This window comes from Ascaphus truei, chromosome 20 (genome assembly GCF_040206685.1).
Source record: "Ascaphus truei isolate aAscTru1 chromosome 20, aAscTru1.hap1, whole genome shotgun sequence".
Classification (NCBI taxonomy): Eukaryota; Metazoa; Chordata; class Amphibia; order Anura; family Ascaphidae; genus Ascaphus; species Ascaphus truei.
Genome location: NC_134502.1, coordinates 19,123,947 through 19,130,161, shown reverse-complemented (window position 1 = coordinate 19,130,161; position 6,215 = coordinate 19,123,947). Strand labels below are relative to the sequence as shown.

The 6,215-nt window shown below is 48.5% G+C and overlaps 1 protein-coding gene across 1 annotated transcript in view; it reads right to left on the bottom strand.

Annotated features, from left to right (window-relative positions):
• Nucleotides 1-1,267, bottom strand: part of LOC142470726 (LIM homeobox transcription factor 1-alpha-like) — a 59,977-nt gene extending 58,710 nt beyond the window's left edge. The window contains exon 1 of the mRNA XM_075577405.1: nucleotides 1,112-1,267. The gene's annotated coding sequence lies outside the window, so the exon portion shown is untranslated. The remainder of the gene's footprint in view (nucleotides 1-1,111) is intronic.
• Nucleotides 1,268-6,215: the final 4,948 nt, after the last annotated feature.

Genomic DNA, 6,215 nt, shown 5'->3' with positions numbered 1-6,215 from the left:
CATCTGCGAAACTGCACCCGGAGGGACGAGGTTTACCAAAGCGAAACCTCTCCATCGAAACCAATGAGATCAATCTGGTGTTGTTATTCCCCCCTCCCCCTCCCCCTTTATTACTGTCCTGTAGAGTGTGGCATGTAATTTGGTGCAATGTGGAAAACCATGTGTGGCTGGCAGCAAAAGGGTTAAAAGATATTTACTTTCAAATGGACAAAGACTCCCAATGGTATCATCCACTGAAAAGTCAGGGTCATCCCCATTAATAAATCTGTTGTTCCCATAAAGTTCAGTAGGATCTCCCTCTTACACATATCACCTGCTCCTACAGATTTCTATAGGATCACCCTCTAGCACACATCAACTGCCCCTGTAGATTTCAATGGGATCATCATCTTGTACACATCAACTGCCCCTATAGATGTCAATGGGATCATCCTCTTACACACATCAACTGCCCCCATAGACTTGAATAGGATCACCCTCTTAAAGTTGACCCCACAGACTTCAATAGGGTCACCCTCTTACACACACTTAGCCGCCCTTGTTGAAATCAATAGAATCACCATTAGACACCAATGTTATTACTATTTTAAAAGTCAGGATCACCTTTTCAAAGACTTCAAATGGATCATACTCTAAATAATTAGCATAACCCTCTCAGAGAGGTTGCTCCCACAAAGTTCAATAGAATTACACTTACACACGTCTCTTATCCCACAGACTTTAACAATAGCTCCAGCTTAAAAGTAAGTAGCACCCTTTACACACTTAAGTTGACCAACACACTTAAGAGGTTAAGTCTCCCAGCATTAAAGCAATGATTTTAATGGGATTACTTTCCTTTTAAGAATCTGGTGCTGTCATTTGCGCACCAGTTTAACATCCAGAAGACGTTGATAAACCTTCTAAAGATTAAAGACCAGCCTTCTTTCACAAGTGTGTGTGTGTGTGTGTGTGTATATATATATATATATATATATATATATATAAATAATCTGACATCCCATACAAAATCAGTATAAAATCATTAAAAGTATATACCTTAAATGGATCTGAAGATGTGGTATTCTCAAACAAGGAGACATCAATGGAAAGATGTCCCTTTATTACTGACCTTGAGTTGACCCTCTGCTGGCCACCTTATGAAGATAATGTGCACCTCAAGTTAACTTCTGTGGGTCCCTCTTTGCTGTAATACTTAACATTCCTTCCCCAAAGCAGGATTCTTCACCAACACATCATAAGAAGTATCAGCATCCATCATCTGACTGTGTCTCCTGGAAAGCAGAGCGAAGGAGAGAGGGGAGGGGTGGGAGAGTGTAGGAGGACAGCTCTTCTTTTGGTTAGATGTGAGGTCCATAGAACCACCACTTCAATATGGTCATGAGCAGAATAACCACTGATAGATAGTATATTTCTGTATGTATGTATGTATGTATGTATGTGTATGTATGTATGTGTATATATATATATATATATATATATATATATATATATATATATATATATATACATACACACACACACACACACACACACACACACACACACACACACACACACACACACACGCATACACACACACACTTTTATATTTACACTCACAAGTATATACATATATATAAAATGTGGGTATATATATATGTGTGTGTGTATATATAGATATATAGATAAATATATATAGATATATATCACAAAATACAGTATAAAACATAGAACACATGCAGATGTACACACATATATATATATATATATATATATATATATACACATATATATACAAATATAAATCCCTATATATATATATATATATATATATATATATATATATATATATATATGTATATATATATAGTGTGTGTGTGTGTGTGTGTGTGTGTGTGTGTGTGTGTGTGTGTGTGTGTGTGTGTGTGTGTGTGTGTGTGTGTGTGTGTGTGTGTGTGTGTGTGTGTGTGTGTGTGACAAATCAAATGTCCACATTTTGGAGTTTCTACTTAAATAATATTATACCAAAATGAACTGGATCCACATCTGTTTTCTTTGTAATACCCTTTTAATGGATTAATCATTAGCACATTATTACACTGACAAGTTTTATGGAGCTAATTGAATATTGCATTTAACACATTGATAAATGACTTTCTAGATATTTGATTAATTTAATATGGCTACTACATTCTAAAAAAAATGTTTTAAAGATATTTGTAGAAACAAAGGGTGAACTGCGCTCTGATAATCGTGATTAGTGTTATATTGTGAGATTAATGTGATATTAATATAATAAAAACCTGTTACTTAATTGGTGAGGATATGCTGCTATATTCAAGGAATGGCTCCACAGACCAGAGCTATAGATACAAAGACAAAAGAAACAGCGCAAAAAACCTCATAGTATAGTATATAAAATTATATTGTGGTAAAACAGGTGAGTATTGCACGTACATCAAATTCAATAGTTACTAGCAGTACATGTTTTGGACATGTTACCAGTCAGCAACAGATGGTGGGTAAAGATCACCGGATGGCTCCCCTTCTCCTCTCCCGTTTCGTTCAGGATGCCGTGATACAGGGCAGCAGCCCCTCAGCATGAATACAGCAGTCCGATGGAATATAGCTGTCTCTCCACGTGTAAACCGTGGCTGTTTGCGGTAGGAGCAGGCTCTCAGTCACTGGCTTCAGGCGTGCGTCTGCACGTGTGGCGTCTGCTTGCAGCGCGCTTCGGATGATGTCATCAAGCGGCGCCGATCACTCTGCAGTCTCAACCAGCCACAGTAGTTAAATGGCATAGATTGCAGTAACGGGGATGGGGCCAGGTGACAGAAATAGGGTACTGGCACACTGCGAGTAGTATCAGAATGCGCCCTCTTATCCAATGCGTTTCGTACTTCAAAGGTACTTCGTCAGGGATGTATTTCTGTCACCTGGCCCCATCCCCGTTACTGCAATCTATGCCATTTAACTACTGTGGCTGGTTGAGACTGCAGAGTGATCGGCGCCGCTTGATGACATCATCCGAAGCGCGCTGCAAGCAGACGCCACACGTGCAGACGCACGCCTGAAGCCAGTGACTGAGAGCCTGCTCCTACCGCAAACAGCCACGGTTTACACGTGGAGAGACAGCTATATTCCATCGGACTGCTGTATTCATGCTGAGGGGCTGCTGCCCTGTATCACGGCATCCTGAACGAAACGGGAGAGGAGAAGGGGAGCCATCCGGTGATCTTTACCCACCATCTGTTGCTGACTGGTAACATGTCCAAAACATGTACTGCTAGTAACTATTGAATTTGATGTACGTGCAATACTCACCTGTTTTACCACAATATAATTTTATATACTATACTATGAGGTTTTTTGCGCTGTTTCTTTTAAAGATATTTGTGCCTGATTGTATTCTTATATAGGGCTTGCAACATGGTATGTATTGCGTATACACTGTATAAGTATATATAAGTATATATAAATAATATAGAATATAGGCGAATAGTAATCTAAAGCATGGAATGTGCTTACAATCTGCATAATGTGATACAGATACAATAGAGGGAGAAGAGAAACCATTGGGAGAAGAGAATCCTGCCCCGCAGATCTTACACTCTAATATACAGAGGGATACAGATACAATACAGGGAGAGGAGGAACCATTGGGAGAAGGGAATCCTGCCCCGCAGAGCTTACACTCTAATATACAGAGGAATACAGATACAATACAGGGAGAGGAGGAACCATTGGGAGAAGGGAATCCTGCCCCGCAGAGCTTACACTCTAATATACAGAGGAATACAGATACAATACAGGGATAGGAGGATCCATTGGGAGAAGGGAATTCTGGCCCGCAGAGCTGACACCCTAATATACAGAGGGATACAGATACAATACAGGGAGAGGAGGAACCATTGGGAGGAGGGAATCCTGCCCCGCTGAGCTGACTCTAAAATATACAGAGGGATACAGATACAATACAGGGAGAGGAGGAACCATTGGGAGAAGGTAATTCTGACCCACAGAGCTTGCACTCTAATATACAGAGGTATACAGATACAATACAGGGAGAGGAGGAACCATTGGGAGAAGGTAATTCTGACCCACAGAGCTTGCACTCTAATATACAGAGGTATACAGATACAATAGAGATAGAAAAATAACAATTGAGGGAAGGGAATCCTGCTCTGCACACAGATATATATATATATATATATATATATATATATATATATATATATATATATATCTTATACTATATTAGTGAAAGCACTGTATGTTTGCCTGCCTGCCTGGATGTCCGGTGTCCCTAGGGGAAATCTCATTGGTCCCTTGGCCCGCCCCCGCACACCTCTCATTGGCCTGAGGCGGAGTGACGGGCCAAAGGACACACAGGGACACACACACACAGGGAACACAGGGACACACACACACAGGGGGGGGGACAGACACACACACACACACACACACACACACACACACACACACACACACACACACACACACAGGGACACACACACACACCCACAGGGACACACACACACACACACACAGTGACAGACACACACACACACACACAAACACACACACACACACAGGGACACACACACACAGTGACAGACACACACACAGTGACACACACACACAGTGACACACACACACACACACACACACACTGTTACATACATTAGCGGGGCTCACAGTGTTAGCAGCACCCGCGCGCACCTCCTCCTCTCCCCGTGTCTCCCGCGCTTTCACCCCGACCCCCCCCTCCCCCGGCGCCGCTACAGTCAGCGGGACACACACACTATTATTACCCCTTCAGCGCCCCCCCCCCCCCCACCCAGTGTCAGCGGCCGTGCGAGACCCCCCCTCTATATCTCCCACCTCTCCCCCCCCCACACATATACATGCCCCCCCCTCCCCGGCGCTACAACTCACCCCTCCCCGGCGGGGGAACAGCCAGTGGCCAGGCAGCCTGCCTCGCGGCGCCGAGTGCCCAAGATGGCGGCGCCCGGGACACAGCGGGGGAGCGGCCACAACACGCTGCCTCCCGCCTCAGATCCACGTGGGACGTGCCAGATGGGTGAGTGAGTGGCCTTCACCTCCCCTCCACCCCCCCTTCACCTCCCCTCCACCCCCCCCTCCCCTCCAGTGTCTCCCCGATACCCCCCCCCCCCGGCGCCGCTACAGTCAGCGGGGGAGCGAGCGAGCGCCCGGGACACAGCGGGGGAGCGGCCACAACACGCTGCCTCCCGCCTCAGATCCACGTGGGACCTGCCGGACGGGTGAGTGAGCGGCCTTCACCTCCCCTCACCCACCCCTCACCCCCCATCACCTCCCCTCACCCCCTTTCACCTCCCCTCACTCCACTTCTCCCTTCCACTCCCCATTTACCTACCTCCCCTCCACACACCCCCTTCACCTCCCCTCCACCCCCCCCTTCACCTCCCATCCACCCCCCCCCTTCACCTCCCTTCCACTCCCCCCCCTTCACCTCCCCTCCACCCCCCCTTCACCTCCCCTCCACCCCCCCCTCCACCCCCCCACCACCCCCCCACCTTCACCTCCCCTCCACCCCCCCCTTCACCTCCCCTCCACCCCCCCTTCCCACCGCCTCCCCCCCCCTTCCCACCGCCTCCCCCCCCTTCCCACCGCCTCCCCCCCTTCCCACCGCCTCCCCCCCTTCCCACCGCCTCCCCCCCCTTCCCTCCCCTTCCCACCGCCTCCCCCCCTTCCCACCGCCCCCCCCCTTCCCACCGCCTCCCCCCTTCCCCCCCTTCCCACCGCCTCCCACCGCCTCCCAGCCCCCCTTCCCACCGCCTCCCCCCACCCCTTCCCACCGCCTCCCCCCACCCCTTCCCACCGCCTCCCCCCCCCGCCTCTGCCTTTCACCCGCCCTTACTTCGGCCGCCTCTGCCTTTCACCCACCGCCTCACAGCCGCTGCACGCACTCAACAGACACCCGCCACACTCGACACATACCTGCCGCCACACACACCTGCTGCCTCCCGCCCCTACGCACCGACATCACTGACCCACCGCCTCACACCCTAGCAGGACCCCCACTCACAGACAGCACTCACAACCCACGCGCCAGCCGCCGCCTCACACCCTTGCAGGACCCCCACTCACAGACAGCACTCACAACCCACGCACCACCCGCCGCCTCACACCCTAGCAGGACCCCCACTCGCACACAGCACTCACAACCCACGCGCCACCCGCCGCCTCAC